Source organism: Mesoplodon mirus (genome assembly GCF_964341445.2).
Source record: "Mesoplodon mirus genome assembly, chromosome: 4".
Lineage (NCBI taxonomy): Eukaryota > Metazoa > Chordata > Mammalia > Artiodactyla > Ziphiidae > Mesoplodon > Mesoplodon mirus.
In genome coordinates this window covers 44,481,572-44,494,270 of record NC_138979.1, presented here as the reverse complement: position 1 = coordinate 44,494,270, position 12,699 = coordinate 44,481,572, and positions in this window count along the sequence as shown.

Genomic DNA, 12,699 nt, shown 5'->3' with positions numbered 1-12,699 from the left:
TAAGAGACAGCAGACAGAGGAGCAGACTGAAGCAAGGCTCACCTCAAAGGCTTCACAGAGCTTCTTCTAGAGGGAAAGGCTGAGAAGAAAGTCAATTTGCAACATGTTTACGGTAAAATTACAGTTTATACTATTTCTTGGCCTAAGATCTTGCTCTTCTGCCTCACTGCTATTTGAAAACATCAAGAGATAGTCTGGGTTCCCATATCCAGTGCATTTCCTGACTCAAAAAAGAAAAGGAAGAGTTAAAGAAAAAAAAGAAAAGAAAAGTTAGATAACCACCCATCTATATAACCTTCCCCCACAGTGGCTCTACAGATCTAATAAAAGTTTCTAAAATCCAAAGGAAAGTCACTAAGAACATGAGGGATCTGCCTTCTGAGAGGACAAACTCTTTTTTTTTCAGTTGAAAACAAAAGCATGTGGCCTCTAAGCAAGTGTCAGAAGCTCTGGGTTCAAGCCTTAGTTCTAACATATCTGAGCTGTGGAATCTCTGACCTTTCAGTCTCACCAGTACTTAGGTGCCTGGATTATAAGAGAACATAGACTGCCTGCCCTGCCTTCTTACATGTTCCCTGGAAACAGTACATGAACCTTTTGTACACACCTCTTTTAGAGAACAAGCCACATTGGATCCTAAGTATTTGTGCCCTTGTCAGTCTGTCTGATTGGATTCTGAGTAGCAGAGGACAGGCTTGCAGTTCAAGTTAGCTCTGAGCTCCCAGTGCTTAGCACAGGAGGTGTTCAATAATTGTTGCTAAAATAGAAGCTGGGAAGTAATAGCCAAGTTATTTAAAAGCTGGGTATCTGTGCAACTTTAATGATATATATTAGCCTCTCGCCACCCCTATGCTAAAAACTGGAGCTTGCAGAGAGAACTCTGCATAGACTTTGTAGTGGGTTGAATGTAGTAGGTTGAATGATGATCCCCAAGTCCTTATCCCAGTACCTGTGAATGTGCTCTTATTTGGGAAAAGGTCTTTCCAGACATCATTAATAATCTTGAGATGATAATTACCTGGGTGGCCTCTAAATCCAATGATAAGTGTCCTTAAAAGAGACAGAAGAGAAGAAGTCTATGTGAAGACAGGCAGAGATTGGAGTGATGCAGTCACAGCCAAGGAACACCTGGTGCCACCAGAAGCAGGAAGAGGCAAGATAGGATTCTCCAATAAAGCCTCAAGAGGGAGAATAGCCCTGCCGACACCTTAATCTTGGACTTCTATGAGAGAATCAATTTCCAGAACTGTTCAAAAATAAATTTCTATTATGTTAAGCCACAAAAACTAATTTGGCAGTTTATGTTATGGCAGCCACAGTAAACTAATGCAGCCTCACACCTTCAAGGTTTGTTTCTGCCTGCTCTGTGTCCCCACAGAAATCCCAGGGAGCTGGGACCTCCAGAAGCCATGGGCTTGTCACCAGCAACCAGGGGTCCTCAGAAGCTCAGTTTTCCTGCCATGAACACAGGTGATCAAAGTTTCATTTGTTGTTTTTGACCACCAGCCTTGGAGAGAGTTAGAAAGAGATGGTGAATTCAGAGTAATGTAATTTGTCATCCAAGGAAGTGAGATGAGAAGTCAGCAATTATTGGCTTGCTCAGCAAAGGAAAATGAAAAATAATTATTGGAAATAACGCAAAAGTCCCCAGAAACAGAGGGGCTCTCATTTGTAAGATACCAGCCTCTGAGAAAGCTTCTGGTGTGAAATTGCTTCTCTGAATATTATTTACATAGGCCTGTTTGCTTTATAATTTGAATCTGGAAAAGGAAAATTGTTACGTGGATTTAATGTGACTGTCCCTTAGATATTCAACATTATCTAAACAGTTTATAAGTGGCTAGTTGACTCTTTGTAAGCCTCAGTTTCCCCATCTATAAAATGGAGACAAACGATAGTTCCTATTTCACAAGTGTTTGGTAGAAAAAAACAAGATAATTTTTATAAATGGTTAGCACAGAAATAACTACATAGTATTCAAGAAGTATAGCCATATTAATTAATTATTATTATTTCTGTTGTTATCTATGTCGGAAGAGAGTGAAGCAAAAGATCATAGTGGTTAAAGGCAACATTCAAATCCATGACTAGTAGGTTGCGTGGTCTAAAATGGGACACATGTTTCAAAATGTATTATGAATATCTTTGTTCAGTCTTATTATGATATCTCTAAAATATCACTTTAAAAAAAAGGTCAGAAATCTACATTTGGAGGCCTTAGCCACATGGCCTTCTCATGCAGGCCCTGCCTGCCAGTTCCTGGCCCTCTGAGTGGCCTCAGTTTAAGGGATCTGAGGACTAAGGGTTTGCAGAAAGAGACAGAGTTGCCTAGATAGCCTGTGGCTCTGCACCACTCATGACTAGGCTGTGGCCAGCCCCTCGCATAATTCGTGGATCACAGTACATGCTCACTGAATATTTGATGTGTGCAAGAGTAACCATTCACGAATGACTAGAGGTTGGCACACTTCCTTCCTGTATGAAAGAACCATTTTATGGAACATGAGTGACTTCCCTGCAGGAAAGAAAAAGACAGAAAACAAAATGAAATTCAGAAACTATAAACAGTTTGGATGCCCCAGATATGTCTTTAAATAAGGTCACCTTCTCCAACACTATTTTCTATCCCTTTACTGCTATAGTTCGAAGTAGAGAATGTGGGAGACTTTAAGCACCAAAACACAACCACAAATTCTGCTTCCGTGAGTTCTGCCAGCCTAGGATGGCAACCCCAGGCCTCTCACGTTATAGGCAGAAGGTAGCTTTGGAAAGACATAATGTTACTCAGAGATATGTTCTCATTTTCACTGTTTGGGAGAGGAAATGAAAAGACTCCAATGTTCAATCTTAGATAATTTAGAAGAATATCTCATCTCTGCTCTAAACTCATTTATAGAAGTTATAGCTTTATTAACTTGCTGTGTGATCTTGAGCAAGTCAGTTAACCTCTCTGGGACCCTTGATAAAGTCCAAATTATGTAGAATTTACTTCATGAGACTGTTGTGAGACTTCCATGAGAACAGCATTTAGTTAATGAATGACAAATTTCATGGGAAGATCCAAATTTTCTGGGGACTGAAGCTAATACAATTTGGAGGGCTCTCTTTAAGAAAAGGAGTTTAGGGCTCCCCTCGTGGCGCAGTGGTTGAGAGTCCGCCTGCCGATGTAGGGGATATGGGTTTGTGCCCCTGTCCGGGAAGATCCCACATGCCGCCGAGGTGCTGGACCTGTGAGCCATGGCCGCTGAGCCTGCGTGTCCGGAGCCTGTGCTCCGCAATGGGAGAGGCCACGGCGGTGGGAGGCCCGCGTACCGCAAAAAATAAAAATAAAATAAAAAAATAAAAAAAATAAAAGGTGTCTGTGTAAGTGGGAGTCCATAAATCTTGTTTCATGACAATTTTACCTTGATAAAAGGGGTAATCAGGTGATTATTATAAGAATTGTTAGCACAAACTCTTTTGGTCTTACTAGAAGGGTACAAGCTAGAAGGGAGAATTTCTGAGCATGCCACAGTTGCTCAGAGAAAGGAAAGTATGCGGTTCCTGTGAGAGTCTAGGTCAGGGGTTTCCAACCTCCGGGCCATGGACTGCTCCTGGTCCACAGCCTGTTAGGAACCAGGCTGAACAGCAGGAGGTGAGTGGCAGGCTAGCGAGTGAAACTTCATCTGCCACTCCGCATCGCTGCCCATCGCTCGCATTACCACCTGAAGCATCGCCCCCCGATTCCGTGGAAAAATTTGCCTTCCACAAAACCAGTTCCTGGTGCCAAAAAGGTTGCGGACCACTGGTCTAGGTGAACTTTGCTGCCTGAAGATCCGTTTCACTCAGGCTGGCCTCAGACCTCAAGTTCTCTCCTATGTGGACAAGTCCAGCAGGAATGTCTCAGGGTGTGCTTAGTCTGATTCAAATCAGTGCATGTTTCTGGCATACAGTCCAAGAAAACATTGTGTTTTTCACTGTGAGGCTGACGTAGGAGAGAAGGACCCAGATGGAACATGGGGCAGTGCTCCTGCACACAAAGACTTGCAGTCTGGCTGAGGAAACAACCCAAACAGACATTAAATAAGTGGAGAATATGTTATAGTATCATGGCAAACTTGAAAGCGGCTTATCAAATTCTCACACTCTCTGTGGACAAGCTTAAATCACTTTTATAAAGTGTGTCCTGACCATACAAACCAGACACTCTACCTCCACCCAACTCATACCACACTTAAGGTTGAGAACACACTCATTTGATATTTTTTGTATCCTGTCATTTTTGTCTTGCTATTTAAGTGAATATGAGTGTTTGCATGTGCTGTTGTGTTGGGGACAATGATGATCATGTTTCCTCAATAAGATGATCAGTTCTTTGAGGACAAGAAGCAGGTTGTTTGCTTCCATATGATCTCACAGGCTCTGCTCTGTCCTCTAAACAAACGACTGTGTATCAAATAGAACATTCAGACTCAGCTCATAATGTGCCATGGGCTATAAGAAAAACAGAGATGCTGGTCAGAGGAAAGAGGGGGGCTATCAGAAAGGAGATCAAGTTCAGTCTTCACAAACTTCATTTCTCAGAGTTAGAGCATTTCCTCCTAGCTACATAGCTCATCACTCCCACTTTTCAGCCTCATGTGCTAGTTAGGACTTCCACAGAGAATTTGAGAGAGAGGCAGCAGGGTGGTTTGCCGACCCGAAAAGGGAAGTTGCTCAAATCAGGGAGTGACTATAGGAAAGCAGCAGAGTTAGAAATTGGAAAAGGCTATGTTGAAACTCAGTTTTGAGCTTCTTGGGAGAGATGGGAATAGGCCAGGGATCCCGGAGTCAGGAGGGAAGCTGAAGAAGACCATTGTGGAACCTACAACTGGGGCCTTAAGGGCACACAACTGCAGGGAGTCACCAAGCACCGAACAGGGATAAAAGGAGAGCAGTGTTCCTCTCAAAGCAGCCACGGCCATAGCATCCACTCAGCAAAGGCTGCAGATGGGAAGTGCGAACGTGGGGGATGCTGACCAGCAATCATTCCTGCTCACCACCAGCAGGGTCCCATGCCTCCAGGCAGAGGAGGCCTTGCTCATCCTTGGGTCTGGCTGCAACTGCCTTTGTACAGCCTGAAGTCAGTGCCAGGAATGTCTACCCTCAGGCCTCTCACCTTCCCGGGCAGTCTTTGACCTCCTGAGACACCTCTTCTCTGCTTCTTCTCAACAGCCAGCTCATCTCAGTCTCTGAATCCTGTACCATCGGAGTTCTAGCAGGGAAGCACAGCAACTATAGCCTCTAAGAATGACATTTTTCTCTCATGGAATGGTGACCTCTTTGGACAGTGGAGCAATGGAAGGAAGAAAGGGCCACCAAGCCAGCCAATTAGACCAGCTGAATAATCAACCCTGGCAAACATGGCATGACTGACAACTCCAAGATGAACCTCTTTCCTATCCCAGCCCAAGATGATCTGGATCCCTCATATTTACACCATACTACCATTCTCGGCATTGTTATCTAAATATCTTGAGGTTTAGGCACATAGTAGGTACTCACCAAATCCTCACTGAACCATTTGGGTTCCATTAGCTTTCTTTTAAACCATAAGACCTTAGGGGTTGGGCACAGGATGGAAGCATCCCCTGCTGTGGGAAGGATCCCACTTCTCAGCGGGCTGATTTCTTTCTGACTACAACTTCATAGACTCCACCCCCACAAGGGCAAAGCTGGTGCTTTAATGAAACCTCATTTGGCACTAGGTAGCCCTGGATGTTCCCTTTGTAGTATCTTCCCATTCTGATTGTCTCTTACAGAGGGACCGCTGGGGACTGCAAGAGACGACTGTCGACAACTGATAAATGCAGTCTTCAAAGTCACTCATCCATTCTTAATGGACAGCCCATTAATTTGAGGTCTAGGTCATGAATTTGAATGCTACGCACTGAACACCTCTTCAGCAAGAAAACTTGGTTTTGCCTCAGGGTAAACGGTGATTCATTAATTGTAATTAAATTAGGCTGGTGGCTTAAACTGGATGTGACAAAATGAAAATCCCCATATAAAACCTGAGATGCATATCACAGGCCTTCTGTCAATAACATCTAGTTTTTGTCTAAGTGGATTTAAAGGGAACAAGATGCCTCTTCTTTAAGGAAAAAAAAAACAAAAAAACAAGCTGCCTCAGTTAAATAGGGAAATAAATAACTTCTGAATGTTTCTCTATTTCTTATTCATTCAAGTCCTGGTTTGGATACATCGAAGGACTAATAATAAGGGTTTTATGTCTCCTCTGCACAGCTGGGAGGGAACCAGCGGCATTCTAGGTTCAGCCCCTTCTGGGCTGGTCATGAAGCCGATCTGCCTACATCTGTTTGGTCTTGGGGTATGATCTGACCTCTCTTGGTTCAAGCAAGATAATTGCCTGTTGAGACAGTGGGTGTATAGGCCAAATCCTTGGATGGAAGTCTGGAGTCCTGAGATCTTACTGCACTTCATTGAGTAACTAGCTGTTAGCTTTGGGCCTCTTTAACCCTGAATTTCCTCATCTGTGAAATTAGAGGGTGAGATAAGTTCCCTATTTTATAGCAAAATAGAGTTAAGCAGAAACTCAGTGTGAAACAAGTAACTTGAAGCTTCTCTTGTTAAATGGAGTGGAGATCACAGACCCATCTCTAAGCCCAGGGAATCTCAGAGGAACATGGATGATGGTGGAACAAAGTTTGGGACATGGGTTTGAATAACAGTTCAACTGGGTATTGTCTCAAGTCTCTTCCAACTCCAAAGCTAGTGAAAAGCATACTTCCTATCATGCTATTGACTGACATGTATAAAATTCAGTAACACATGAATGTCATGCTATGCATACTGAGGATGGTATAATAAATTTAATAAAGAATAAATAAGTATTTTCAGGAGGTAGTAAAACTTTTGTTACATGCCACCCAACCAACCAGAAAATGTTGTTTGGTCTGTGTCAGGAAATCATAAAGGCTTCATGTCCAGTGAACAGAAATCAGACCAGACCTTTTAAGAATGTCTCTAGTCTAAGAGTCACAAACCCAAATGCTTTGGGGGAGCAGGCATGAAATACAGATGAGCGAAGAGGGCCAGATGAGGCCTGCAGCAAGCTGCACAGTGCATGCATCATCCCAGGGAACAGCCACTCACTTTCAGCTAAGTGTGGCCATGGGAAATCTGGGGTCAGCATAATAAAATTTTCTGTCATGGAAAGCCAAATATCAAGATGATCATGTCTTAAACAAAAAGAAAAATCCTAATTCCTCAGTCAGAATTTGATCACAGAAGCAGAGCCACTCTAAGTGGTATGAATACACGATCTTTAACAGGGATTAGATTTAACACAATTGTGAGACATGGTGAAGAAGTCTCTGTAAGGTTGTTGCACCTGGTGTTGGGCAGAATTCACAGCAGGTCAGCTGGAATAGCAGGTGGGATAAAAACAACAGGACGTGAAGTAAGAGACAGCAAGGGCAAACTCGAAAGCGTGAATGTCTCTCAGTTACTCTAGTCTTGATGAGGTGGGTGACCTGCAGAAGCTGGCATCTTCCTTCATGAAGCTGAACTTACACTTGCCCAGGAAGGTGAGAGAAGAGACCTGGTGGGAGCTGGAGGACCTGCGGTCCTGAGTGCTGCCCCATGCTGACAAGGCGAGTCAGCAGCTCAGCAGCAAGATGCATGAGCTGTCACAGTGCTGGACAGCCACCTTCAGAGCACGTAAAAGGCTGCTGCTTACCTTCACCTTCAACATCTCATGTAAATATCTCTTGTGGCCAAGCCTAACTGAAAATCATACAGGAAAGAGAATTCTGGGACACACAGTTCCAACTTAGCAAAGCAGACAAAATATAAAGCCACCATGGTCCACCCTTTGTCCACACAGCTTCCACGCACAGTTCTTTACCTGCACAGAATTTCCAGATAAAGACAATAGCAAAATCTTGCTTATATCTAACACGATGTAACTATTCTTCATCTAAACAAAAAACGCTAACCTTCTCCACAAAAAAATGATATAAAGTCATTTTATTCATATTTGGCTGATGTTCATTCTTCTTCTGAGTAACACTCCCTTTTTGACGGCCTGTAATTTACATACTGGGCTATAAGTTTAACTGCTATTTACATATCTTTTTCTTCCAGTTTTATTGAGATATAATTCACATATAATGTTGTATTAGTTCTAGGTATACAACGTGGTAACTCGAGATATGTATATATTGCAAAACGATCACCACAATAACTTTAGTCAACATCCATCACCTCGCATAGTCACACTTTTTTTTTCTTGTGATAAGATTAACACATTTTATGTTAGAGGAATGGGAAAGGAGAAGACAAAATTGGCTAATATATATGCAAATATATTTAGATCGAAATATGGTAGAAATGCTCATAATGATTACTTTTTTTGTTTCTGCAATTTATCACATGGTTACACTTAGTATTTATAGCTACCTTCTCCTATTACCCATTCCATATTTCTTTGCTCTTGGCAAGCATCTTGGCTAGAGTTGTTCCTTGGTTAGAGGTGTTCCTTGACTGGTGGAGTGACCTAAATCTTCATTTCTGAAGAGACTCGGCCATTAGCAGTCCTGCCTCTAGTGAGTTGTCATAGTGTCCCATTAACTTTTACCACAGAGAAGTCTAGAAGGGGGTTTATAGTATATAATTTTGGCAGTGTAGCAAGCTATTCCTCTAGGGGATCCAAACTTCTCTCCATTCCAGGGGCTCTGGGTCTGCACTCTGGCTCAAGTACAGGGCTTAGTGGGGCTGAATCTTTCTATTGTGGTGATTCAATCTGAATTCTGGTTGCCACACCCAGAGTGTTTCCTCTTATACAAAGTAAGTAGACTGCTCATCTCATTCAGTGCTCGAGACACCATGACCAATCAGCCAAAGTCAAAGATACTCTGTGTTCTGCATTTACAAATAATGAAATGTTGAAAATCTTTGTGTATGCATCTTTGCAAACTTGCATACTTGTGCAAGCATAGTGTTCATTTTTTGACAGGAAGGCATAGAACATTTTCTTTTAGGGCCTCCTGGATGCTGATTATTTGCTTATCCTGTTGTTGATCTGTCTCAAAGATTATTCTTCTAGGTCTATGGTAATAATTCAAATTGTAATAACAATCATTGCAATTTTAGCACTTACTATTTGCTAAGCACTTTCCCTACAGTATCTCATTTAATCCTTAAAATAGGCAAGTGTTATTATTCCCAGTTTACAGAGAGGAAATGCTCATAATTTCAGGAGCACATACAGGTATAGGATCTGTGGTATAAAGAATGTAAGAGGCTTGAGCCAGATCTCATAGCTAATGATTGACAGAACCAGAGTTTAAACTTTCCTCTTCTCCCAAAACCCATTTTTCCCTATAATATTACCCAGAGAAAATATAAACTCACACATCTATTTTAATAATTTTTAAAATTAATTTTATGGCTTGAAAAACAATCTGATTAAAAAATGGACAGAAGAACTGAATAGACATTTTTCCAAAGAGGAAATGCAGATGGCCAACAGGTACATGAAAAGATGTTCAACATAGCTAATCATCAGGGAAATGCAAATCAAAACCACCATGAGATATCACCTCACACCTGTCAGAATGGCTATCAAAGAAGAATACAAATAACAAATGTTGGCAAAGATGTGGAGGAAAAGGAACCCTTCTACATTGTTGGTGAGAAGGTAAATTGGTGCAGCCACTGTGGAAAACAGTATGGAGATTTCTCAAATAACTAAAGATAGAACTACCATATGACCTAGAAATTTCACACTTGGATATATAACCAAAAAAACTAAAGCACTAATTTGAAAAGATACATGCACCCCAATATTCATAGCAGTGTTATTTACAATTGCCAAGATATGGAAGCAACTTAAGTGTCCATCAAAAGATGAATGGGTAAAGAGAATGTGGTATAAAAATATAATGGAATACTACTCAGCCATAAAAAAGAATAAAATTTTGCCATTTGCAGCAATATGGATGCACTTGGAGGGCATTACGCTAAGTGAAATAAGTCAGACAGAGAAAGACAAATACTGTATGATATCACTTATATGTGGAATCTAAAAAATACAACAAACTAGTGCATAAAACAAAAAAGAAGCAGACTAACAGATATAGAGAGCAAACTAGTGGTTTGCTAGTAACCACTAGTTTGGGGAGAGGGAAGGTGGGGGCAATACAGGGGTAGGGGATTAAAATAAGGGGTTATTATGGAATTATATGAAATCATGTATGTGAAACTTTTGAAAATTGTAAAGCACTGTAGAATTTAAAGAATTTTTTTTCAATTAAAAAGAATTTATGGCTTGTCATAGGCACAAACCTAGTCAGAGACCAGATATGCAACAGAATCTTGAAACCATGTGGACCAGACAGTTGAGCCAAATGGTTACCCAAAGTTGTTTTAAGATGTTCAGAAACTGGGAGGTGTCTGGGAATAAGGGGAACTGCAACCTGGTAGAGTAGAAAAAGTGTGCTGTTTACCGTTGGTGTAATTTTAGCACATCAATAAACCTCCATTGCCTCATTTGTAAAATGGGGAAAATAATAAAATCTACTTTACAAGGATGTTGAAAGGAGTCAAAAATATGAATAAATACCTAACACACTGTGAAGTGCTGTACTAAATGTCAGAATTCTTGCCATAGTGCTGTAGCAGGCCAAGCAGCCCAACCTCAAATCAGCAGTAATTCGGGTGACTGTCTATGTATGTCCTGGTTTGTCCAGGACACTCCTGGTTTATCATTCTTGACATAGTGTCTCATTTTGTTTAACACATTTGGACTCTCAAATGTAGCCTTGTTTGTTTGAACAATAAGTTCTATGGAAACCAAAGGATCAGTATTGGAGCAAGCCAGCCATTCAGTAGTACAGAAGTAACCTGCTAGCACAGTTTCTACTTCCTGTTACTCCTCTTCCCCTGGAGGGACCTAAACCTAAGTGAGCCCAACCAAGGATATTGATTTCAGGAAGCATGTAAGGCTGAGGACAGTCTGGCTGATTTTCCACCACTAGTTGGTGTATCAGAACTGGCAAATAATGTGCACTTCAAATTGCAAATGCTTATGTTGTACTAATTATGTGCCAGGCATGATTAAAAGTGCGTTATATTATCAATACATTCAATCCTCACAACAACCCTATTAGATGGGTTATCATCCCCATTTTACAGATGAGCTACATAGCTAGTGCGTGGCAGAGAACAGATTTTGAACACACCAATTGGCTTCAGAGTCCATATTCTGCATATTCAGTTATACTGCCTCTCACTCACTTGAGTCTAGAGAAGCAAAACAACAAAAGCCACTGAAAAGAATGTTAGGAGCAGAAACTCTTCCTCTCCCCCTTGGGAAAGCATGTAGTGAAACACTAGCCTTTGAATAGAGAGTGGTAATTCTTTTCCATTAATAGACATGGTACTCTTAGCATGTGCTCAATGCCCCCATCCATAATGAGATGCTGAGGTGTCTTGACTTATTTGGAGATGGGGATGGTGAGTATGATGATTTGTGAAGACTCCTTTCTCTTTCTACAACAACACAGGTGTGCAAATCTAAGCTGTGAGTATTTCTAATCACATTGGTTTGAAGAAGATTAAGACCCGCTGCTGTGAAAGGGTTTGTAGGGAGGGGATGGGATAAGAGACAGGTAAATGACCCTGGTGTCCAGAGGGTCCTTTGGGTGAGATGAATTTTGGAAGAATGAGAAAGGTAGCCCAGTCCAGTTAAATTTGGGATATTTAGAACACCGGAGTGTGACATGCGATATCCTGTGTCATTCAAGCTTTCTGTACACTTCCTAGCCTACAGGAGTTATCTGAGGGACAAGGAGAGAATAGATCATAAAAGACTTGGAAATAATTTTTAATGCTCTAGAAATGTAAAGACTCTGGATAATGCCTTGGAGAAGAAAAAGCATAAAAGATAAATTTTTCAGAAGAGTTGTGTTAAAATGGATCAGAAGAAACTGGGAATTACTCTGGCCCAATGAAATCTGAATTGTTACAGAGTTTTCTTTTTTAAATGTTCACCTTTTCATGCGTGTTTGGTGTAAGGAAACTGAAACTCTGGTAGTCTCGCTCAGAGCAATGACTTTGACCAGAACTCCGTTCACCAAGCCATCTTGGACTGCCTCCCAGCTGACAGTCACATCTCTCAGGTTGTCAAGACTCACTGCTCGTGCAGGTGACCATTAACTCTCCCTTGTCACTTCCCCAGCGCCAAGCAAACCTGGCCTTACTGCAGGCCCCATCGACTTCAGTTGAAGCAGCCAGGTTGGACTTCCTACCAGGAATCCTGCTACCCCAGCTCCACATCTGCCTTTAGCTTTGAATGAAGCATTTGCAGAAACACTACCTGAGGGACATCTAAGAAGACAGGGATAGTGACAGGGAAAAATGGAGCAGTATCTCAGGGACAGTCATCCTGGATGTGATCCACAGCATTAACAGGCAGTTCTGGGAGGGGCTGAAGGACTGTGAGTGCGTCCACAGCCAGCTGACCACCCGAGACCCATGCTCCCTCCTCACAGTGTCAGCTTATTGCTGGGAAGTGGCTGCCCAGTCAGCATTGATGTTACAGTTATCTGCCATCTAGGTGTGACCGTGCAATTAATATTCATGAATGGAATGTGGTCAGAAGTGATGAGTGCCCTTTTCGGGTCTGAGTGGATAAGAAGCAGATATGTCTTCCCC